A 25,925-nucleotide genomic window follows, 5' to 3' on the forward strand; every position below is an offset into this window, starting at 1 on the left:
ATTCACAGTTACATTCTTACAGGGGTACAAACGGATTCCTCCCTGTCCACATTTAACGGAAGCAAGACTGAAGAACCTGAGGTAATGAGAGCTCACGGGTACAATGGATTTATTAGGAACATAGTGCTTCTGTTACTTAAACAGCAGCATTTTCCATCATGAAGAATGTCCACCAATTTCCACCACCCACCACTCCCACCTCGGCAGGCACCGCAAGGCTGTAGGACAGGAATGGCTATCTGCTCACATCCCGGGGCAGTACGTACGTATCTACCTGGCAAGTGTGATGCACAGACACATCGCAGAACAGCAGAACCATAGCCCACTCTCCCCTCCCCACCGCTGCACACAGAAAAAGCACCGCCGGTGTGACAGAGGCCTTGCCACAGGCACCAAGTTCTCTGCATTTGTTAGGCATTCCAAGGCTGACTGTAAACTCCTGCATAAGGGGCCAGGTTCAATACTTCATGAGCACACACACTTCATGTTTGGAAGCCTGTATTTTTCTAAACCTAACTGAAATTCAAAGGAATATTAGCAAAGTCAAAGCTGCAGCAACCACCTTCAGGCACCAAGAGAACGTGTTGTGCAGGGACCCTTCTGTGAGCTGCGGTGAGACCCAGGGTCACGGCCACAATTCTAGTTACAAGGTGACAACAACCTCGCACACGGCATCAGAAAGGAGGGGCCCTCCTCACTACGAGCAGCACAATAATTAGAGAAAAAAGCAAGCACCAATCCATCAGCTCCCTTAATGGACATCATAGAAGTGACCAGGAGAATTCCTCAGCTCCTGTAACACAGGGTTTTTCAAACACCATGCATCTTCCTTGCACTTAACTCGCAGCCCCCCAGTTTCTCAGAGGGAAGTCTTTATATCAGGAAGCACAAATTCAGCACTTCTCTGCTCCGCCGGGGACTCTCCGTTTCTGTGGGATGGAACACGGCGACCACGAGGGACAGGAACTCCACTGCAGCCCTGCAGAGACCTCGCTGCAGCTCCAGGCATCCCACAGTGGGGTTGGCAGAGGGTCCTGGGGAAACTGGAGATGGACAGTCTTCCACCAACGCCAATTAAAACACGGCTCCAACGTCGTGCGCTGCTTTACTCTGCACAGCACCTGCGGGGACTCCAGGAGGGCTTCCAGCTGTCAGGAGGGGAGTCCCTTTCCCAGCTCTGGGAGGACATCTGGGTGGGTAAAAGGAGAGGCTGTGGGCACCACCCATCATGCGGTCGGTCAGGGCTGTGCCCTAGGTTCGCGGAGCTTTTGCAAAGCGAAGGCCAGTAAGGCTGCGCCGGTGTGTCCTCACAGGCGGACCTGCGCTGAGCTACTTCAGCACCAGAGAGAAGGACTCCAAGAGCAACAGCAAGTCAGGGAAGTGATGTCGGAAAATACAGCCTGCTTCACTCACTGGTGGGCTCAAGAGCGGCACCCATTCCTTCGTGCCGCGCTGCTCTCCTCTGAGCAGGGGTCAAGGGGGAGCTTGCTGCCGAGGCACCTGCCCTCACAGAGCTCAGACCTTAATGCTAAGGGGGGAGAGGAATTAATGAAACCCACGACTCTAGCCTGGGATACTGACTACGAGGGAAACGAACGAGAGCAGGGAGGAAAGCCAGGAGGGGGCTCCTTTAGATAAAGATTGGGGGTCCCTAAACGAGAAAACGTAAGACAGAATTTTAGAACACAAACTGCAAGAAGGCCACGTCTGAAAAAGAGCTCGAGCATAACCGACACGGAGACAGAACATAACTACGTCTGTGCGCCGGGACTCGCCGAGGACTCACTTCCTCACAAGACGCTGCAGCTGCTCTTTCTTTAGGCCTTTTGCCAACCTTCAACTTACTTCAGAAACAAAGTAAGAGTGGAAAAGGAGGTGACTCAGATACTAAGTCATAAAACATTCAGGAAACCAGTGGAAATTTTAGCCGTCACTGTCTGAACAAAAATCTCCAGTTGTAATTTAAAAACTACTTCCTGAGAGCTGCTTCCTCGTCTTCAGTGAAGACAGATGTGACTAAAAGCATCTTTAAAAATGTTACGATAACCAGACACTCTGTTGACACAGGAGGTTACACACTTCACCTTCATTCCCCTCTTGACACTCACTGTTACAGGTCGAGCTGTCCCCAAAATGCTAAGCTGCAGTCCCGACCCTCCGTACCTCATTCAGAAACAGGATCTTTACGGGGATAATCGACTTAAATAAAATGAGGTCGTTAGGGTGGGCCCTAAACCAGCACGACTGGCTTCCTTGTAAGACGGGGAAATCTGGACAAGGACACGCGCTTGTGGGGAGGCCGCCGTGAGCCCCCAAGGCAGAGAGCAAGTGCCCCCCCGCTCCCCAGAGAGGCGGCCGCGGACACCCGGCCCCGCCGACACCTCAGTCCCACCCGCCAGCCTCCAGAGCTCTGGGGACACACGTCTGTCCCACCCGCCAGGCTGCGGACTGGGTACGACAGCCCTGCCACGCACGGCGGTCAGGAAACATCAAGAGGTGGCCGGCAGGTAGTAAGACAACCGTCAGAGGAAATGACAGGAAATGAAAGAGGCCAAGCTTTTAAAAAAGGAAAAATAGAGGAGAACAAGGAGGATCAGAAAGTACGGGAGGGTTCCAAAGCCCACATTAGCGGGGATACATCAAAAAAACATGACAACTACACGGAAATCTCCCAGAGCCAAACACACAATTCTCCAAATGCCAAGCTCCCCCGGGGCCAGCACGCAGAGGCACCTGTGCCACTGGCGTGGGGACAGGAAGGAGTGGCCGCCGACGGGAAAGGATCGGGGTTTCTTTAGGGGCAAAGGACTGAGACCCCACGTAGGCAGGGCCACACAGAGCAGGTGCAGGGGCTCCCAGCCCCAGCTTCTCCCAAGGACACAGCTCAGCGGAGTCTGCCTGGGGTGGGGGGTGGGGGTGAAGCCTCGCTGGCCTGGGAAACACCCACAGCGTCATCGGGGGTTTCACGTCCTCCTGACCCACAGAGACAGGGACACGCCTGCCCGCCACCTGCGACTCACAAAGCAGCAGCCCACCAGGAGAGGAGAGAGCAGGGTGTGCAAAAAGAGATACAGCTGCTAAAAACCGGCAGGGAGGGAGGAAAAGGGTAGAAAGGGGGACGGAAGGGAAGAGAAACAGGAATTCTCAAAAAAAAAAAAAAAGCGATTTTTCTAAAGTAACAATTCAAAATTCTAAAGGGAAACCACCTCCCCTCCAGCATTCTCTGCCGGCCCACCAGTTAAGTATGAGGCTGGAACACATTTCCAGGCCTGTAAATCTCACAGAACTGACCTTCTGTGAACCCTTTCTCAAAAAGCTACAGGAGGCACGCCCATGGAGAGCAGGAGGCCTGCTGACAGAGGAGGAATGTCCAGGAGACAGGACCCAGCACAGGTGAGGGGTCAGTGGGGTTCTGGCGACAGGTTCGGTAGCTGTCAGACACCGGGGCCTGAATATGTGACTGGAACTGAGAAACATAAGCCAACAAAACAATTAACTCCAGAGAAAACAAAGGTCTAGACTGGTGAAGAAACAAAATCACTCAACATGCTTAGTTCTGAACAGTATCTTGTCATGAAAACAAACATGGAATATTGAGAAGCTACATTATGATACAATTACACTGGGAGGACGGAAAGAAACGTGCATGAGGGGGGTTGTACAGGACATGAGTCCTCACCTCCAGTACTAGGAAAGCCACAGAGAATGTCTAAAAGTGGAAAACCAAGCTATTGTAGTATAAGCACACAAACATGGAATTAAATCCCACAAGAAACAGGTGGAAGGGGGGAGGGTATAGCTCAGTGGTAGAGCACATGCTTAGCATGCACAAGGTCCTGGGTTCAATCCCCAGTACCTCCATTAAAAAAAAATTAAATAAATAAATAAACAAACCTAATTACTTCCCCCCCCCAAAAAAAAACAAGAAAAAAAAATTATTAAAAAAAAAAAAAAAAAGAAAAGAAACAGGTGGAAGAGCTGCAAGGAACTGCTTCCAGGAAGCAGTCACCAGCAGTGAGGAAAACACTAGTGCTTCCCAGCATACACCTCAAAACACTACTTGAGTATTTAAACTATATACAAAAAATAATACACTTAAAATTTTAAGATGAAGAAGACTATTATGTGACACAGTCCTATGAAAAAGAATCCTATTTACAGGAATGAAAACAACTAGAGAAAAGAAAAATAAACGCCCAGCAAATATGAGCACTGTGGGGTTCTGTTTTTCCTTTAATTAGTTAAAGCTCTTTTCCAGCTCGCAACATCAGCACTTGTGGTCACTGTGAGATTTAGGTTTGTCTCATTAACAAGCCGAAACAAATGAACCAGGAAATAGACAAGTTTGTATGAAGTTACCAAGTTCATTCATTCACTTGGGGCTGGCAGCTGTTTTAACACAGATGCCCTTTCCCATTCTGTGGCAAGGAGACGGGCAGGAGACTCCACCAGCATTCAAAAGGATGGAAAACTGGGCTGCCATAACAATTACAGGTGTATTAGTATTTCTCAACTAATAGAGAATAACACTTCATGCAGTCTTACAATCTATGGAAATTTTTAGAAAAATGATTACAGCTTGCAAGAAAATGTTAATTACTCATTGACTTTGTAAGCTAGTCAGCACTAGAATTTTTTTTCTTTTAGTTACGCATTCACCTGCACTATATGTACCAGTATAGAAGACAGCTCTGCTTTCTAGATACAAAGACAAGGCTCTACCTGCAGGCCTGGCCAACAAGATTCACACAGCCAGAGATAAAAGGATGGCAGAAATCACAAGGCTTAAATTTGTAAACATATGTTGTACATAAGACATACACAGAATAGCTAACTTTCACAAGTCTATTTCCTATTTTGACACTAAAAAGGTAAAAGTTCTGAGTCAAAGAAGAAATTTTAAACACAGGAAAGAGTTATATTTTTGAGACATAAGCGTCTTTCAACCAAACATCATATTTTCCCGCTAAAAACAGAAGCACAGAAAGAAGCTCCCTCCAAGACCCTTCCCTGGCCTCACGCTCAGCCCCTCAGGTGGGACCCCCTTCCCAGTCCCCACCCCAGCGTACGCAGAAGCAGACTTACCTAACTCCCCTGCAAGACTATACGCTACTTCAGGGCAAGGGGGATGTTCTACTACCCTCTTGCCCTTTGCCTGGTGCCTCCAGATCTCCGCATCTCCAGTTGGGTGGGAGCTGCGGCCAGCCCACCACCCGCCTCCGCTCCTCCAGGCGGCCAGCGGCTCCGCGGTCACACCAGCCTCATCTAACCCTGGGAATCGGCCCACTGGTGGGTACTGCTATCTCCACGTTGCAGATGAGACAACCGAGCAAACTAAGTACCAAAAGTGTATCCGAGAACTTGGGAATCCCTGAAGGTCCACGAATGTGTTTCTGTTTAATGAGTTCTCTCGTACTGAAGAGTCGATAAACACTGAATCTTTCATTTACTCACAGTAAGTAAAATACCATTAAAACTCTACTAGAGAGAATCTTCCCGCAGATGTGGCTGGCAAGTAAGTCAAATGCTCCAGGGAAGGGAGTACCGGTTCACAAAAGCTCAGACTTGGGCACTGCACAGCTCTGGGGCCTCAGCAGGGTGCCCTCGACGACGGGACGACGGCCCCCGTCCAAGCCTGCAGGTCGGACCCCAGCACCGCTCACAGTGGGGAAGACCCCTGAAGGAGGGCTGGTGCTGGACGCTGACGCCCCACGTCTCAGAGTCCAGCTGAGCCCCCTCTCCTCCCCCACGCTAAACACAACTGCTGCCTCTCAGGCTGGGCCTGATGGCAACGCAGAGCTGCAGTCAGGCCCACGTCTTAAACCTCCGGCCCTGCTCCGTCCAGAGACGCTCACACTGCGGAAGGTGGGCGGGGGGACATCGGCCTCACAACCCACCCCACGGCGGGGCCAGGCAGGGCCGCGGGGCCCAGCACACCCACCGTCTTCTCGGCTGGTCCTTGTTGCCCAGGCACCACTGGTTTTGCACGTACAAATGATTCCAAGAAACCGAGGCTCCGACGCAACAGGCGTTGTTCTTCTCCTAGCAGTTTATGGACGCCGACATTAAGAATAAGTCTCTAGTTCTACCTAATAAAGTCAAAACAAAGCCCAAAACTGACCCAGGCAGGTCAAACACGCACAGGAATTCTTAGTTCTTGGGGGTGATGGACGGAGGGCAAGGCCACCACGGCCACGTGCCTCTGCCAAATCCCTTCCAACTTCGCTGTCTTCACCTGGAAAATGGGGCTATTATCTCCAAATTGCAGGGAAGCTGTGACTCTTGAGAGAGAATTTATGTAAAGCATAATGCCTCGCTTGCCCGAAGGTATTCAATCATGTAACTGTAATGATAATGACAAGGTTTTACAAACATTAAACACCTCTTACAAACCCTCAGTGTCCCTAAAAAGTAGGTGTCAGCACCACTTCACAGACCAAGAGTCTCAGTGGATAGAGACATTAGACCCCCAAGTTCCAAAATTTTACTTTTCAAATGTTACTTAGGCAAGTTTTTTTAAAATGGTTGAGCCAGTTAGAAAACCCTACAATAAAAGATAAATTCTTTCTTATAAAGCACCCTAAAGAAAACAAAAAACTGTATTCCCTGTGGGTCTCCCGTAAACCTAAGCATTCCTCAACTTATGCGGTTCAGAAAAAAGACACATCACACTACCCAAAGGTTACAGATTTACAGACCCAGCTGTTGGGGAAAGTCCCACACCACATCAAGGAGGACCAATTCACACGAGTTCTTAATTCACATTAACCATCTGATGGTTCTGCTGTCTCACAGCTGATAACAATACAAGATCATACAATAAAATTCACAGACGACTTTACTGAATAGATTCTACCTTTGAAGAGCTATTCGCAGTCTGGACACCTCTCTTTTAGACTGAATTAAACACCACGTCTCTGGTACAGCTGGACACACCTCTCTTGCCAGGAGCAGTAAGTGTCACATAATGAACTGAACAGATGAGACGCATCCTGGCCACTGTACAACTCCACTGCGTACTCAGGGGCAGACAAAACTCTGTCAGGTAGATTCCAACTCCAGATTGACCAGTGAAATTTTTTGTTTATAATTATGATACTTTTTCTATTAAGAAGAGAACACCTTACAGTAGGTTTAAAAACAGACAGGATAACAGTATCCCTTCCACTGTATTGCAGAAATAGGGAAATGCAGAAATCCAGTCACCAAAGAAGCTACTTGGTACCAAATGCCTCTGTTCTTGCAGTAAAGTCACTAGTTCCAGCTTTAGAGTTTCTGAAGGACGCTTTTCCCATCCTTAGCTTCTCCTCTTCGTCTAATAATTACTTATTATTACCAAAACTAAATAATTTTTAAACCTAGAAACTGGTATTTCTTCTCTCTGAAATATGTCTTTAATCATTGCGTTTCTTAAAACCTTCCAAATCCCGTTCCTTTACACTCTCTATAATGTTACTTAAAACATGTAACAATCAAATTAAAAAGTGACCAAAAATGGTAAAAATCAAAGCAATGGGAGAAAGTACATCAGACCTTCAGAGCTCCCCAAATACAGGTCTCCACGGCTGCCCCAGCTCGCTCACCTGCTCAGAGTTCTTTCTGCCGTCAACCAGGACGGTCTGTCCCCTCCTCTCCTTTCCCTTCACAGCCACTCTTAAACCTACAGATCTGTCCCATTCCCACGCTCCCTCCTCCCCTTCTCAAAGCCTCCTTTCCCTAGTGGAATCCGACAAACCTCTGAGGCTGCCTACTTACTCCACCCAACACTCCATCTCTCCCTGCTCCTCCCCTCAGTTCAACACTTACAGAGAGCAAAGGGGGCCAAGTGGCCACAGGGAGTGTCTGAAAATTAAGGAGACAATCATTACTTCTTCTACTACACAATTAAGGGAATTGGTACAAAAATAAATAAAGATATGAAATAAAGGCAACAGACTCAGTTGCTGTTCATACAGTTAATTACAGAAGTAAAGACTTACTTAACTGTTCAAATGTGCCAGGAAGTCAGATAAAGGTAAGCCACCAGCTACCTGGACATTACCAGGAGTGCTTCTCTGCGAGCCGATGTTTCTCCTCCAAAGAAATAGAAAAGCCTAACTTAGGTAGTTCATGTTGAAAATGTATGACACTGCAGACAGACATACACACCACACAGACATATACACCACATGATAAAGTTCTAAATTCAAAGATTACAAAAAGAGGCAGCACATTCCACATGGATTTTTAAAGACCATTTTCTTGCTGCCCCCCTACATTATGTAGTCTCTCAAATAATACATTTGACCTAAATAAGCTAAAAATAACTTAAAGCCTCACACTGCTAACAATCATATAAACCCCTTGCCTTTCGGCCACACCCGTCTTGTCTGGGCGTGACGTGAGGGCAGGAGATGGAACTGAGGCTGGAACCTCGGGGTCACCGTGCACAAGGTGAATGAATTCTGGCTCCTTTGTCACAACTTTAAAACCCATCTAAATCGACAAACAGGATCACTGGAACTTAGCATTCAAAGCCTTTAGAGGAGAAAGATTCTAAATTATTGTCAGTGAATCAAATAAGAAAAAAAACATAAAGTTTATCACCATTCTAATCCCCAAAGTCTCACTAGGGGCTTTATCTGGCACTGCAGCACCGTTTATCTCCTAACGGGTCTTTTTCCTTATCCTTCCCTCTTGATAGGATGGAACAGATAGGATCGAACAGAACCCTCCAATCCCAGGGTTCCAGAGCAGGACAGGTGTCTGGTCAGGGTGGCCAAGGGGGACCTGGCAGAGGCTGCCATGGGCTCTTGGAGGTACCCAGTGGCTTTGTCTGACCCCCCACCAGGGTGACTTCCGCTCCACACGTGTCTTGAAGAGTATGGGGCCACACACACATTCTTTAGTGGTAGTAACACCATGTTACTGAAATTGAAAATCAAGCCCACGGCAGGGATGGTGGAGTTCAAAACTTGTGGCTACCAGCCAGCAAAGCCACTAAGACAAGTTCTTATTCAAATGTCTTATTTCCAAGATACAGCCAGTTCCAGCCTGTAATAAGTTCTCAAGGTTTTAATACGACATAATTTATATAGGGTTCTGCCAACTGATGGCTCCACATATCAACCTGTGAGCTGTTTCACCACAAAGGCAAGTGACAGGTCTGAGGACTCTGGGGCTCAGTCAGATGTATAACAATTTACAAATGAAAGGGATAAAACAGAGCAAAACAGGCTTTCAAAATAAAGGTCCCCAATCACTGCCGAGCAGGTGATGGGCAACTTCAGCGTGCACACAGGTACACACGCTGACAGCCGCTGGGGGCCAGGCCAAAAGGAAAGGGTTTTAAAGGCGGGCAGACTTAAGCCAGACTTGAACACCTCCTGGCTTACGTTGCTAAGCACCCACGGGAGGCAGCTGAACCCACCTCCTAAGGAGACAGAGCTTCCAGCCCCGTGTTACCGCGTGGCTACATGTGAGGAAATACGTATTCAAAGAAGAGTACCCGGAGGTAACAGCTGTTGACACAGAGAACCGAGCTATATTTAAACTAAATATTAATATTTCACCTAAACATTGCAAAATGTTCACTGTAATGCTCGTCAGCTTAACTGTACTTTTAACCACCTCTAGCAAGCGGCACTGCCAGGATTATTCATCCAAAGCTCACAATTCAGGAGAGCTGAGTAAACTCATTCAGGAAGTACCCGTGGCTCTCGGGTCACTGCGGAGGATCCCCCGCCGGTGGCTTCCTATCCTCACGGCACAGACGTGGCTCCGCGCTGGGTGCCAGCCTCCACCGCAATCTGGCCTTCACAGGCTCAGTCCAGTGCAGGAGACAGTTCAGTCAGTAACCCAAATCCCAGCACACAGGATGAGGAGCGCCTCCACTGCTACAAGAATGCAGCAATAAAGGACACAGAGCCCCAGCTGACCCTGTTACTTGCTTAACAGTGGCTTTTACTGCAGTGTGAGAGGGCTTTCCAACACTCCCATTTCCAAGCATACAGCTTCTCCGTTGGTTCTCAACCATGCCATCAAATATTAAAACAGCACCTACTGTCTCCTTTCTAGCATCCTGTGGCCGCCACCACCACCATCTGGGCCTGGAGATACTTCGGCTGATAAGCCCCAGCCACTGCCCACTTAACTGGAGGGAAGTAGCCACCCACATGGTCCAAACCTGCGTCACACGTAGCCTTGGGCCTGCTTTCACACTCTGGCCAAGTGTGGCCTGAGGTTGACTGCTCCTCAGGCAGAGAGGATGCTGCACTGGGGGGCCAGATGCACTGGGACAATCTCGAGAACCCACCCCTTGATGCTCCCACCTCAGCTTCACGTGTAGAGCTTTTCATTCCGAAGCCAGAGGACAATCCCAATCAGACCATCAACATATAAGCCATTATGGGCCACTAAATAATTCGTAAATATGTCAAAACGTATTTCAAAACTGACTTTGTATCGTCTAGTCAGGCCACATTTTAGTAAACAGTAACTTACCGAGCATCTCTACTGGGCAAAGAACTTCAACAGGGCTGGCTTGACACCAAGGCAAAAGACTCTTTTTCAATTAGGGAGAGAGAAAAAAAAAAGATTTGGAAAAACAATCCCCAAATGTGCATTTTGAATTAGCCTAGCGATTTAAGTAATCCTTCAGAGCATTTCCAAATATGCAGAGTTCCAGAACTTTCTGAAGGGAAGGGTGGTTTTTCTGGTCCTGTTTCTCATCAGTATGCCTTCAAAACGACATCCCCAGTTTTCAATGAGAACAGTCTCAATGCGTCCGGGAGAAGGGAGAAATAATGATGCGCCGGGGTGAGAAGTTGAGAGAGAAGCCATTCCCATCAACCGGATTGTCAGGTGTTCGCTAAAGATTTAACATTTGAGGAGGGGAGGGGGTTTGAGGGAAGAAAACTACTCACACTCAGGATCCGGTCTACAACCCGGAGGCGCAGACGCCGGGCAAACGAACGGCCGCAGAGGAATAACAGCAACTTCCCGGCCCCGCTTCCCTGCGGATCACGTGCCGGGCCCCCTCCCCCAGGCCCGGGGGCGAGATGGAGACGCGGCCTCCGGCGGCGCTTTCCTCACCGAGCGGCTCGGGCCGCAGCTCCAGCCTCCGCGCCACAGACCCGGGGGAGGGGTTCCTAAGTGACCATCAGCTCGCGCGGCGGCGGCGGGGCCGCCGAATTTTTTGAAAAGCCTCCCGCCCGCCCCGTGAGCCCGTCCGTCTCCACGACGCCGGCGGCGCGGCCAGGGGGCTCGGCCAGCCCGCCACAGGGTCCCGGCCTCCTGCCCGGCGGCCGGGCGCCCGCGCGGAGCCGCTGACCCCGCCGACCCCGCCGCCCCAGCGCGCAGACGCACACCCGCCCGCCACGGAGACCCTCCCGCAAACCCCGGCCCAGCGCCCGCTTACCTGCGGCGGCTCGGCTCCCGGCCCGCGCCGGCGCCCGCGGGAGGCGGAGGGCAGGAGGCTGCCGGGCTGCGACGGCGAGGACCGGCCGGGCTGGGCGCGCTCGCGGGCGGCCGAGGGGGCGGGGCCGGCCGGGGGCGCGCGCGGGGCCCGGGCGCCCGCCGCCGCCGCTGCCTCGGGAGCCGCCGGGGCCGCAGCCGAGCCGGGCGGCCCTCATGAATGGGCTCTCCGGCGGCGGCGGCGGCAGCGGCCGGGCGGCGGGCGGGCGGCGCGCAGGCCCCTCCCCGGCCACGTGACGCCGCGCTCCGCCGCCCCCTCCCGGCCGCGCGGCGCTCGCCCGCCTCCCTCCCCCGCCCGCGGCGCGGACGCGCTGCCCATCTCCCGCGCTGCCCGGGCCCCTAGCGGGCTGGGGGCAACACGAACGTTACTTTTCTAAAATAAAGTTTCTTCTGGTCCCCATGGCAACCCTGCGGCGCGTCTTACGGAGCTTAGAGCCCAACTGCCGAAAAGGAAAAACATTAGAGTGCAAAAAAGGTACCGAGCAGTAATGTTTTATAACCCACTTTTGAGCACCAGTAGCCCGTCTGCTTGATTACTTTCTCCTCCCCGCCCCCTCCCCAAATCCTATTACACACCTCCTTTTTAAAACAGACGTTTTAAGGAAATGGATTGCCCGTGCTGTATGGTACTGTTGCACACTGGGTTTTTTTTCTCTCCTGCCTATGGAGTTATTGAAAGTCATGTATGGAAGTGCATGTGCTAGGTGCAAATGCCATTAATTTCTCAGTATGCATCCTGTGAATGATAACTGATACAGCTTTGAGGATACTGAAAGCTAGGCATTTCTATAAAGCTCCTGGGTGACGAGCCCAGCCATAGCACAGTTTCTTTCCGCAAACGGAGCGTGGTGTGACTGGGCTGTGTGGGGACCAGGGAACCCTGTAAGAGGGGCCCCCTGGGCTGGTTCTACAGAAGGAACCGGGAAACCACTTCCTCATCCAAGTTCCTTCTGCCTTTCTCTAGCATTCAGCCAACCTTTACCTCATTCTTAACCAAGGCCCTGCAGATATAGGTGGTGTCCTTCGCCTAAGGGCTCTAGAATTTTCTCTAGTGCTTTTCACATGGCTTCACAAGCGAAATAAAAATTTAAAAAGACAAGGACTGGATTTCCCCCTCCATATTTCAAAGCATTTTACTCTGCTATAGAGAAGTGGAACTGAAGCGAGAAAAACAGCTAGGTCCTCAGTTTCTACGTCAATGGAATGGAAACAGGAACGCCTTTCTCAGGGATAGTCTTGAGGACTGCACAGACTACATGTAAGGTGCCTCATTTACTTGAGCATCTGGAACCCGGAGTGTGCTGTTACGGGTTTACTTTTTTTTCCCTTTCGTTTTTCCCACCTGGATGTTTTCTGTTTCTTTCAGGCTATTTTCACTACCTGCCTTTAGGAAATATTCTGCCAAGCTTCTTTCTTTCCTTTCATCATTCAGGAAGCCCTGGACATATCTCCCTTCCTCCAAACCACCTGAGATTTGATCCCTCACGTTTCAACAACTTCCTCATTCTCTGGTGTCTACCTACTTTACGCCACCGCCTAAGCAAAACAGACTCGTGAAATATTTGTTGCATGATATCCCTTCACTTCCTGCCCCTGACACCTGCGAGGTGTAGGGAGCGGGTGGCGAATTGCCACCTAGTCCACTAGCACGTGGGAGGGAGCTCTTCCTTCGCTTGTCCTGACCCCACCTCCTCCAGCTCCACAGAGGAACCCCTCTCCGCCAGTAGTCCCCCATCCCCAGCTCCGAGTCCACCCCTTAGTGTTAGCAGGCTCAGGCTTTTCCCCACACTTAACAGGAAGGGGCACAGGGAAAGAGGAGTAGGCTTACAGTCTTGCTCCTTCGCCTCCCCCACCCCTGATACTCTTCAGGCTAAAGTCCCCAACAACCTTCTGGTTGCCAAATTCAGCGGACCCCTTTCGGGTCCTCTCTCATCATCTTTGTAGGTCAAGATGCTATTGACCTGGATTTTCTTCTTGAAACCCTCTCCTCCTCTCATCAGCCAGGACTCTGAGGGCCACGTGCCTATGTTCAGAGGCTTCAGACACCTCCACCAGCACAGCCCTCAGTGATGTCAGCTTCAGGGCCAGGTGCTGGTTTCTTCAAACCTGCTCCTCCTGAACGTCCTATCTTGGCTAATTGCACCATCATCCATATAAGTCATCTTGCCAGAAACCTAGGAGGGAGGCTTATTTCCTTCTACTCCCCTTCCTGTCTGTCAAGTCTTGTCATTTCAACTCTCCAAAGAGCTACTGTGTTGGTCATCTTCAGGGTGGTCCACTACTGCACAAGTGTGCGACCTCACCCTCCAACCATCAGCCCACATCTCTGATGAGCCACTGGAGATGCATTTGAGCTGGTCTCCCCGCCCTCTGCTCCTCCACAGTGCTAAGCACCTCCACCCTCAGGTGCAGATCTGACCACAGCACCATTACTGCCAATCGACTGCCTAGAGGAAAAGGTCCGGGTTCCCTGGTGCGGCATCCAGGGCGCCATTTCTTTCTGTTCTTCTCTATTGCTCCTTCTAACTGGTACTATGCTTTAGCCATCCCTTTTGCAGCAGGATAGTTTCTAAAATATGAACTTGTTTTTCTCTGTGCATTTCCTCCTCTCTTTCCCCCCTTTATAAGGGTACACCCAGGCATTCTGCTTTTCTCAAGGAACTTCTGGAAAGCAGAAGTTGCCTGTAAGCCACTTCCTTCCTGTCTTTAATTTCCGACACTCTAAACTCACTGAGGAGCCAATCTAAGTCAGAAAGGAGACGGCCAGGGAGAGGGGAGCTCTTTGAGGGAAACTGGAAGAGGGAAGGATTTTCCTGAACATAAGAATCTAGTCTCCCGAGCCTGGACTTGGAAGGGAGGTGGTCCTAAGCCCTCCCTTTGGCAGCTCCAAGGGGAGGAGGTTAAGCCTTAGAGAAGTAACTTTGTTGTTCCCTCTGCATCTCTTCTGTGAGAGCAAAGACTAGTTGGCATTTTCTGAGCCATCAGTGTCTGCTCAGCTCCTCTAGTAAGTAATTCTAACTACAAACCTATGAGGTAGCTGCTATGGTTAATACCAATTTATGGACGAAGGAGCTGAGGCACAGAGAGGTAGTGACTTGTCTCAGGCCTCACAGCTCATAAGCAGAGATCCAACAAAGATGGGACCCCAAATGCAAAATCATAGAGTAAGGAAAAAAATTGTTTTTAAGCTCAGACAGAAATCTCACTAAAATTGATCATAGATTGAGCCATAAAGCAAGTCTCAACAAATTCTGAAAATTTCATGTCATACTCTCTGACCACAACACAATTAAGTCAAGAATCAATTTTTTTAAAAAGATAACTAGAAAAACCCACTTATTTGGAAACTTTTGGGTCAAAGAACAAATCATCATGGAAATGTGACAATATTTAAATACTGCACATCAAATATTTGACACTACCTGTGGAAGCTTGAGAGAGAAAGCTAAACAAGTAGTTAAAGGGAAATTCATAGACTCAAAAGTTGATATTAGAAAATACTTTGAAATGTAAAGAGCAAAAAAGTTAGAAATAGAACAGCAAAATGAAGTTCAATAAAATGGAAGAAAGGAAATAAGAAAGATAAAATAAGAAAATAATGAAACTGAAAACAAACATATAATAAAAAGGACCAACTAAGTCAAATACCAGATTTGTGAAAGACTAATAAATTCTACAAACCTCAGGTAAAAAAACTGATCAAGGGAAAAAGGAAAGGTACAAGCAATGTGAGGAATTAACCAAAAGCAATAATCACACACGATGCTGAAATTACAAGTTTAAGCTTGTGGAGATTTTTTTTGCCAATTAATTGGAAAACTTAGATGAAGCAGGAAAATTCCAAGAAATATGTTAATGAAACTGAAATAGAAAACCAGAAACTCATACCATTCGAAAATTTGAATCTGTTGTTAAACATTTTATGCAAAGAAAAATCCAGGCTGAAACAGTTTTACCAGTGACTTCTACCAAACATTCAAGGAATAAATAATTCTCACCTCCCACAAGCTATTTTAGAATATGGAGCAAGAGGGAGTATTCCTCAAATAATTTTATGAGGCTGGCATAACCTTGTACCAAAATCTGACCAGGAGAGTGTGAGAAATAAATAGTTCAGGTCACTCTCACACATAAGTTCAGACACAAAAGTTATAGGCAAACTTCAGCGATTCGAATCCAGCAAGATAATCATCATAACCAAATTGGTTTACCCAAGAATACATGGTTGGTTTCAAATCAGAAAATCAGTTAATATAATTCACCATGTTAAAAGATTAAAGAAAAAAAATCAAATGATAATCTCAGTAGATTCAGAAAAAAGCCTTTGATAAAATTCAGTATCCTTCCAGATGAAATTCATAGAAAACTAGGCGTATTTTCCTTGATAAAAGGTATTTACACAAACCTACAGTGAACCTCATACACAACCATTCCTTTTAAAATGGGGGACATACGTATGTTAACATCTCCATTTCTATACAGTATTGTACCAAAGGTCCAAAATAGTGGAGTTGGGCAAGAAAAAGAAATAAAATATGTAAATGGGAATGGAAGAAATCACAATAACAGGATAGCATGTGTAGGGAATTCAGAAGAATTATGTATGTAATCTTTTGAGATGAGGGTGAAAGTTGGGCAGTGTTGCTGGGCACAAAGGTCAACATACAAAAATCATCAGTATTCATATATACAAACAGTAAACAGAAGTGAACCTTTTTGAAAGATGCCTTGCAATGGTTACTACTATTACCTCATACTCGTTAACCTATCATATTCCCTTACAACTGCCCATTTTATCAAACTCAGCATTAAAATATGCAGTCTATTTCTTCGGATCTTCATTTCCTTACCAAGGCTCCTGTGTCTTGCAAAACTTACATTAAGTAAATATGGATGCTTCTCTCCTGTTTGTGACTTTAATCTTCAGACCCAGCCAGGGACCCTAACAGAGTCAAGGAAAACTTTTCCCTCCCCCACAGTAGCAAAGAGATACTTAGGAAATGAATCTAACAAAATATGTGCAAGACTTTTACAAAGAGAATTAGAAAATTTCATGGCAAGGCTGCAAAGGAGACCTAATTGGAGAAATATGATATTCATCGATAAAAAAGACCCAATCTCATAAAAAATATTAATTCTCCACAAATGGATTTATAGAGTCAACGCATTTCCATTCGAAATCCCAACAGAGGTCTCTTCTTCAAGAGACTCTTGGAGAACAGAGAGGGAGGAACTGCTGTCCTATGTACCAAGCCTGCAGTAATCAGGAAGGGCGCTGTGGTACATGGATAGACAAACAGACCAGTCGGACAAAATGCAAGCCCTGAAACACCCCTGCGCACAGACACTCAGTGTACGGTAGTTCAGACCAGATGGTAGTTCAGATAGCGGGGGGTGAAGATGAACTTCTCAGTAAATGAGGACACAGTTAATTATCCACTTAGAAAACAATAAAAATATGGACCCCACTCTACACACATCACCAAATCAGCGTTAGCTGAAATAAAGACGCACTTAAGAATCATACCAAGGACACCTTTCTTTTTCACATTTTACCATCTCCAAAACTGATTTTTCTTACAATCAGTGGCAACTTAGCTTCAATGATATATGATGTAAAACTTTAAGGAGACAATATAGGAGAATATGGTAACAAATTCTGGGTAAGGAAGTATTTCTTAAACAAGAATATATTCACAACACAGACAATCAACCAAATATTTGAATCCAAGAGATATAAAGGGTTCATATAAATCAAGTAAAAATTCAGGAATCAGTAGAAAAATAAGCAAAAAAAAATGAAGAGGAATTTCACAGAAGAACAAGTGCAAATAGTTCATACACTTAGGAAAAGATATTAGTTTCACTGGTCATCAGGGAAACATAAGTTAAAATCACAAAGAGAGACCACCACACACTCATCAAAGTGGGTAATACGAAAAAAGTTGTTCAATCCAAGTGTGGATGTGAAGTGACCAACCTGAACTCAGACACACTGCAGGGTGGAATTCAAATGCGTAGCAACTTTACAAAACAGGTTGGTATTACCTAGAAAGTTGAATGAATGTGCACAAACACAAAGAACCAGCAGTTCCACCCCAGATATGCCACCTCGAAACACCCTTGCACAAGTGCACTCAGAGACTCACACAAGAATCAATGGCAGCATCGCTTATAATTGCAAAGAGCGAGAAAGAGCCCAAAGGTTCTGACCACAGGTGGCCTGGGTCGTTAAGTGGTGGTATACTCACACAACGCGATGCCACACCATGACATCAACACGGATGAATCTCAAAAACAAACTCTTGAGCAAAGAAGCAACAAAAGATTAAACTATGATTCTATTTGTTCTATTTCATGAACAGGCAACTCTAAATGGTACATTGTTTAAGGATAAAAGCATAGGCAATAAACGATAGCAAAAAACAATGAATCGAGTAACAGAGATTTCCAAATAGACTTGACTTTGATGGAGGGACAGGTGCAATCTGAGAGGGTGAGGTACCATGTCCTGGCTCAGGCGTTGGGTACATGGGTGTCTGTGTGTATCTTTCTTTCACAAGAAAAATGAAATGAAGGACAAATGAAAATGAATTAATAAATGAATACATCTCTATTTTTTAAACATTATTGTGTGGCTACAAGCTTTGTAAGTTTTCCTTCAGCACTTGTAAGACAAACTTAGTGTGTCTGACCACCTTCCTAACAAGCTGCAAGGAATGGTTTCTTTTCAACACTGTGTCACGTGGTCTGTTTGGTAATAACCCTTCTAGATGATGAGGGAGAAAAGTTATGTCAACAGACCAGAAGTGCAGAAGGAAGCAAGGAAACACATCTAAGAAATCACTCGCAATATTCCTACCTCCAAATCATTCCATTGAGGTTGTTTGCATTCTTTTCATCATCAGTTACAATTCTCAGTCCTGAGAACAAAGCCACCTAAAGATGACTTTCTTATTTTCACTGGTCACGTGCTGCCTGGGTCATAAAACCAGGGACTGAGGAAGCCCACGTGTCCCAACTGCTGCTGGAGCAGAAATCCCCTTGGGAAAGTTGGTGTCCTGTCTCTGCTGGACCCTTCTGGTGGGGGGCGGCTTGTGGTGCTGGGGGCACAGATTCCATGATTAGGCAGTTAGAATAGTTGCCCTACTCAGTAGGCAGAGCTTTCTGAGGTCACTCAAGGTCATGTAGCAGACAGCATCTCTCTGAAAATCCTTTTGTTGGAGTACCTACCACCTTCCACATTCCACAGCCCGGCAGCTTAGAGAAAACGTGTTCTATGAATTCCGTGTGAGAAGGATTTGATTGTCAGCACTCAGATTTTTCTGCTTCCTTGTAATGCTAAGCTTTCATCAGTATATACTTTACACTATAACCGTACAAAAAATGTTAACAGTAACAGTAGTATCAGAAGCTGGGGGATAGGGAGGGGGAAGATTTCAACTCTCCTAAGGGCTCTGCCCAAGCCTGGTGGAAAAGCCATAGCAGTTCACGGAGACCAGCCTGGAAAACTTTCCACATGTGAACATTAACTTTGTTGTGCCTCCAGATTGCTTGTTTCAGCAGTTACTGTCTTTTTTTTTTTTTCCAGAAGAGCCACTAATTTGAATGGAATGTCTGGACAACCCCAAGTTGCTGAGTATGTCTCCTTTCCTTATACTTTCCCCAAAGGCTTGGACACCCACCCTCTGCTTTCCTCACTCTGGGGTGCTGGCTCTACCTGACCATCCTCGATGCTGGATCCGCTCTTGACCTTCTCTCCCCTCCCCATTTCCTCCCTCCTGAAAGCTCTCCTAATGAAATTAATTTCTCCGTTTTTCCTCTTTCCTTTGTATTTCTCTAAATGGCTTACTAAGGTTAGATGGATTTCTTCCAACGTTAGAAAAATCAGGCAGAAGGTGTATGGCTTTGTAGATTATTTTCTTGTAAGAACTTGAGTTTTGGTGCTCAGACTAAGTAATAATCCCCAGAATTTATGAAATAAATGCGCAGTAAGTTTAAAGTGCTATGTCATTAATTAATTAGTTCATCAGTAGAGCCTCACCCTGGGCCAGTTAGTTACTGTGTACCTTCCACAAACCTGTATGAGGAAAGAGACTACTTTGAACCCAGGGATGGCCCGGTTTGTGAGTATTAACTTCTGGGTGGGGAGGAACACAGTTCTGGTCTCAGAGAATCCAGGAAGAAAGACAAGGTGCAGTTGGCGTGGAACGAGGACTCTCAAATGTTTCACTGTTGGAACATCTGCTGTTCCCAACCGGCCTCAACCTCAGGCAGCACATCCCACCCCCACTCCGTCCTCCCATGCAAAACACTTTCTGTTTAAGCCGGAAGGGAAGAGATAAAGGAAAGGCACAAACAGGGGCAGGGCAAGGAGGGAAATGATAAGAAAGAAGCCCAGGCCACTGCACACACTCAGAAAGCAGCTTTAATAACCGACAGTCCTCCAACAGAAACAAGAGCGGTTTGGGGCTGGAGGTGGGTTTGCCCTGGAGAAGTCTTCCCCAGAGCTGATGGTATCAACATCAAATAACAACCTTCCTATGCAGATTTCACATCAGCTGAAACTTTCTGGAATTTTCTCAGGATCCTGTGCCATAAGCCACAGCTCTCTGTGTCTATAGCCTGGAAGCTGGTACAGCCTGGGATGGGGGTCTTTGAAAGGATCCTATACGATACTGAAGGAAATTCACACTGGGAATGTGGAATTTACAACGGAAACAAACCCACAATCTGTTGTCCTGGTCTCAGATTCGAGTCTAAATTTAGGTCACAGTGTAAAGGAGCATGAACGGGCCTGGAGAGCTTTCCTGCCAGGCTGACATCCCTTTACCTCTTCTATTTTAGCCTCAGAGAGGCAGTTTTATGTTGTTTTTGTTCTGGAGATAGAAGGGTTCTGGAAAGTCAGCCCCTTGGCTTCAGGGTCTTATCAAGTCACCTTTGAGCTGTGCTCAGGGAAACCTCCCATTAATGTTTGCTGAACATTCTTCCATATCCCTCTTATAAGGATGTTTGGGAGTTTAATCAGCTTGGTTGCTCAGAACCAACTATTCCCCAGTTTAAGGTCTCAATACGTGTCAATGCTCTGGGCCCGCGAACGCCTGGGCTAGTTTTAAGAGAAAACCCAGCAACCCGGAGACATTCACAGCAGCAACGTTACCCCGTGGTCCCTTCTCCACTACAACAGTGAGACCCCAAGGGATGGGTTTGGTGACACACACCACTCCCTCTTACTGCTCCCCCTTCTTTCATCCATCCTCCGGTCCATCTGTTAACTAGACTCACCCCTGTCTGCCCTCTTCTGTCCTCCCAGCTTTGCTCAGGTTGCTCCCTCTTTCCGACCATCTTTCTGAAATGCTCTCCTGCTCCCTCAGTTCGACTCATTCTTCCAGGTCCTGTGCTGCCTCTCCAAGTGTCCTCTCCAGTCTCATCAACTGGATGTCATTTTTCCTGTCATCTTCTTGGCTGGCAAAGCAATCCACTAGTATCTCACATAAGGCCCCCTGAGTTGTGGTTACTTATATGTAAACCCAGTCTCTCTTTCCAGGTCATTTGGTAGTTGACTGCCTGAAACATGGCTAGTTTATTATCTTTGTTTCAATAATATCTAACACTGTGTCTAACACATTGCAGAAAGAAGCTTAAAATAATGACACTTGCAGCAACATGGATGGATCTGGAGATGGTCATTCTAAGTGAAGTAAGCCAGAAAGAGAAAGAAAAATACCATATGATATCACTCATATGTGGAATCTAAAAAGAAAAAAGAAAGAAAGAAAAAGAAAAAAGAAGACACTAATGAACTTATCTATAAAACAGAAACAGACTCACATGGTAAACAAACCTATGGTTACTGTGTTGAGGGGGAAGGAGGTGGGAAAGGATAAATTGGGAGTTCAAGAATTGCTAATATTAACTATTACATATAAAATAGATAAAAGACCAGATTTCTTCTGTATAGCACAGGGAACTATATTCAGTATCTTGTAGTAGCCTATAATGAAAAAGAATATGAAAACATATATATGTATGTATATGTATGACTGAAACATGATGCTGTACACCAGAAACTGACATATTGTGACTGTAAAAGAAGTTTAAAAATAATAAATATTTGATGCACAAATGCTAAATGTGGCCTTAAGTAGGAGCAAAGGTGGACCTACTCAGTGGGTGGGCTGTGGACATGGAGCTAACGTCCTGTGGGAAGTGGCCTCCCCAGCTAGAACACAGAGCCCACCGTGTCTGCCTCTGCCAATCTCCAACTTTGTTCCCCTCTCCTGCCCTCTGCATACCAGCCAAACTCATCTCCTCAGCACTCCTGGAAAACAGTGAGATCATTCTGGGTCTGCAGCTTTTATTATGACAGTCTTCCTTCCTGAAACACCGCATGTCACTGCTTGTAATTGTTAAGTCTTGCCATCCCTACTAGGCTGTTTAAAGTCCTCTGCCCCGACGCACTCCAGGGAGCTTTCCTTGACCAGGTTCACCCTTGGTAGTGTACGCAGGTGGCAAAGGGGGGCCCCAGAAGAAAACAACCACATATGGCTTTTGACAGAAGAGAAGCCATTTTAGTCCTAAGCCATTTTGTGATCTAAGCCTGGCCAGAGTGTTGCCCTTGAACAGGTGTCAGTAGTAATGCTCTCAGGAGAACAAATGACTGTTAACAGGCAAGAGAAGTAACAGTAGCAAAGTAATAAATCAGTTGTAAAGACTCCTGGTTCTGTTTCAATGGTAAAGACTAGTCTGAAGCACTTTCTGGGCTGTTTTGCAGAATTTAAACCCCCCTCGAGTGCTCAAACCACCAGATCAGCTGGAACCCAAGGGATGACGATGCTGATTGACATTTTCTGGCCCTCGTGACTTCACTTTGCCCCAATTCTAAGCTGAATTCTCCTCTGCTCAAGCCCCTTCATGAACATGCATGTACCCTTAGCTCAAAACCTCCCCAATTTTGCTGCTGAGGGGATTCTGCTTTGGGAAAGATCCCCAGTGTTCTCTGTACTTGCTGCAAGGAGTAAGTCATTCTCCCATTCTTTGGCTCGACACCCACCAAGAGGCAAGCCCAGTTTCCCAGTAACAGTAGCCGGCGTGCTATGGAGAAAGGGCAACAGACGGAGACTTGCCACCCCTCGGTCCTAGCTTCTGCTCAGCTACCAGCTGGGCAATCTGCTTCACCCCCCTTGACCTCTGACCCATCATCTATGAAATGAGTACTTGGAAGACATGGTCTCCAAAGGCCTTTCTGGTTAATACATTCTACAGTGCTAATCTCTCCACTCGTGGAGCGTCTAACACCTACATTGCTGCAGTCATTCAACTGCAGCAACCTGCGTTTTGCTTATCTTTTTATCTTATAACTCCCTCAAGGACCGAAAATGTGTCCTTTAGGTATTTGCAGCCCTGTCAGTTAAGGTAGATGTTTTCATAATCAATGTTTTTGGCAATAACGACAACAACAGTGGTTAGTGTCTGTACCCTTTTTCCTGATGCTGCTTTGAGGAGGCTGCTGCTCTTCATGTGGAATCACGATGCATCTTTATCACCAGTAAGCAGATCCTGGGGCTTTGACGGCATCACTGAGGAGCTCTCCTAGCCCTGGACTGTATGCCTTAAAACTGCTTGTGCTATGAGAAAAATACCCTCGCTCTCCATCTATTCAAGCCACTGGCCTCCAGGTTTTCTATTACTTGCAGCTGGTCACACATCTAACGCGTACACCCCTTCACCTGTTTGTTATAAGGGTAAATGAGATAATACTGGAAATCCCTTTGAATCTCCCATAGTAAGTAAGCCCTCAACAGATGGATGCTGTTATTCTTAGTTTAAAGGGTGCCTCTGTTACCTCCTCCCTGCCCAACCCCCACTCTATAGGAGCTTAGCTTCATAACAGAGGAAATATAGGTGTTGATCTTTTTTTTTCATTAACCTATGAATTTCTGAAGATACTCCACAGCCTTAGTCTGCTCTGGCTGCCATAAAATAGTATCATAAACTGTACTTAGAAGTATGTGGTTTATACATAAAAAAGAATAAAATAATGCCATTTGCAGCAACATGGATGTACTTGGAGATCGTCATTCTAAGTGAAGTAAGCCAGAAAGAGAAAGAAAAATATCGTATATCACTCATATGTGGAATCTTAAAAAAAAAAAAGGAAAAAAGGACACTATGAACTCATCTACAAAACAGAAACAGACTCGCAGACATAGTAAACAATCTTATGGTTACCGGGGAAAGGGTGTGGGAAGGGATAAACTTGGGAGTTTGAGATTTACAAATATTAGCCACTTTATATAAAAATAGATTTTTAAAAAAGTGTCTGCTGTATAGCACAAGGAATTATGTTCAACATCTTGTAATAACCTTTAATGAGAAAGAATATGGAAACAAATATATGTATGTGTATGCATGACTGGAACATTGTGCTGTACACCAGAGATAGACATATTGTAACTGACGGTACTTCAATTAAAAAAAAGAAAGAAAGAAATAGAAGTATGTAGCTTATAAACAACAGAAATTTAATTCTTACGGTTCCGGAGGCTGGAAGTCGGAGATCAGGAAGCCGGCATAGCTGGGTTCCCGCCAAGACCCGTCTCTGGGATGCAAGCGAGGGCTTGTCTCATCCTCACCTGGTGGAAAGAGCGCTCTGAGGTCTTGTTTGTAAGGGCACTGATCCCACCGCGAGAGCTCCACCCTGGTGACTGAATCACCTCCCAGAGGCCCCGCCTCCCACTGCCATCACCATGGAAGATAGAGCTTTAACGTATGAATTTTGAGGGGACAAATATTCAGTCCACGTGGCTGCCATACCTCAAAAATGCCATCACACACATCTTTCTAGAAAGGGAGAGAACATTGAGCCTAGACCTTGGCCTCCACCTACCTCCATCCTTCCCCCCTCCTGCTGCCAGACAAACCCAGGTCCCACAAAAAGCCATCCCAGGGCCTTACTTCACTCCTGCACTTAGAGAATCTTGCCCCAAGTCACACCTGAAGGCCCTTCCCCAGTGTTCAGGCGCTGATCCTCTCAGTTTTCCAGCCTCAGCTCAAAGCCCCCCCCCCCCCCAGCAGCCTTCCCTGATGACCTTGCTTCCCGTGGACTCTCCCGCTCACTCTCCTGCTTGTCTCCCGTACTTCTCTGTGGTTTTGCTTGTCATTTCTCTGCCCGGCTGGGCTGTACACAATCAAGGGTGTACACCTGAGCAGGACCTGGTCTATTTTACTTACCCCTGTGCCCCCCGCAGATAGCACCGTGCCTGGCACTTAGTAGGTGCTTATAATGGACTGAGTGGAGGGTCTTTCTCTCTCTCCCACGTAAGGGCACCACAAGCAGATGGAAGAGGGTTCTCACCAGAACCAGATCATGCTGGCACGCTGATCTTGGACTTCCAGCTTCCAGAATCGTGAGAAATACATTTCTATCGTTTAAGCCACCCAGTCTATGATACGCTGTTACAGAAGCCTGAACCAAGACAATGCTCAGTATTTGTTAACTCAGTAAAATCTTCTAAAAGTTCCATGCATTTTTAGTTCTAGGCTAAATTCTATGCTGATAATGAAATAGGATTAGAACAGAGGCTTATGGCTCAGATGTCAGAGGATGCTTTGTTTTATAAAAAGATTCCAAGACAGATTTTAAAAAGAATTAAGCTTCACTTAAAAAAAAATCCTTTCATGTTCAAGTTTTCAGGAGCATGGCAACAATGTTACATGAAGCGAAGTACGTCTGTATCTCTCCCACACATGCAGTAATTAATTTGTAAAGATTGCTTAAGACTCTTACATCTTCCCAATTTAGTGCACTTCTAATTAAATGTTTTCCTGTTTCATTTTATTGGGAAAAGCCTTTAAACGGTTGGGCAGATCAATGAACAGCAGTGATATTTCTTTTAAACTTAACATCATAAATCACATTGGCTTTAGAGAGCCACATGGGCCGTGGGGGTGGATTTGGTCTGTTTGCATTTAGTGGCTATGATTTACTCTTTGCAAAAAGCTCAGCAGTTGATGAAAATGGGAAGGAACACACAAAGCAGAGAAGTATCTGTGTATGGATGTATGTGTTCTGATCGTAGGGTTTGTGTGCAAACGTATGTTAAAAGATAGAGTTGGAGTATTCAGCCTTGGATTTCATATTTTAGGAGAGTTGGGTTGAAACATTTGGAGGGAATTGAAATAGTAGTTACAGGAGTCATGGGAAATTTTCAATCCATGTTTCGGGGGGTAAGCAATGCATCTATTTAAGAAAAAAAAATGGGGGCTGAATTTATCAAAGCCTCTTAAAGGAGAATAAGGAGTATGGGATAACTGAGCAGGAAATATACAATTTACTTAACACTTTCAAAGGTGGTAATTATTAAATCAATTCCCAATTAAATAAAAGGGAAGATTGAGGAAGAAAGATTTCCTAAATGCCCAGAAACTAATTTGGACACATGATAGGAAATTTATTTTACTTTCCTAAC

General features: G+C 46.4%; 1 protein-coding gene across 6 annotated transcripts in view; it reads right to left on the reverse strand.

The window, feature by feature from the left end:
- Positions 1-24,095, reverse strand: part of LPIN2 (lipin 2) — an 83,903-nt gene extending 59,808 nt beyond the window's left edge. For 3 of the 6 annotated variants that reach the window (XM_031690251.2, XM_072949165.1, XM_072949166.1), the window contains exon 1: positions 23,990-24,095. The gene's annotated coding sequence lies outside the window, so the exon portion shown is untranslated. Of the gene's footprint in view, positions 1-7,979; positions 8,067-10,904; positions 11,001-11,398; positions 11,637-23,989 lie in introns of those variants that run through there. The other 3 variants (XM_072949163.1, XM_015239968.3, XM_072949164.1) reach the window with 3 other exon arrangements.
- Positions 24,096-25,925: the final 1,830 nt, after the last annotated feature.

The sequence above is a fragment of the Vicugna pacos genome, chromosome 24, assembly GCF_048564905.1.
Source record: "Vicugna pacos chromosome 24, VicPac4, whole genome shotgun sequence".
NCBI classification, from domain to species: Eukaryota; Metazoa; Chordata; class Mammalia; order Artiodactyla; family Camelidae; genus Vicugna; species Vicugna pacos.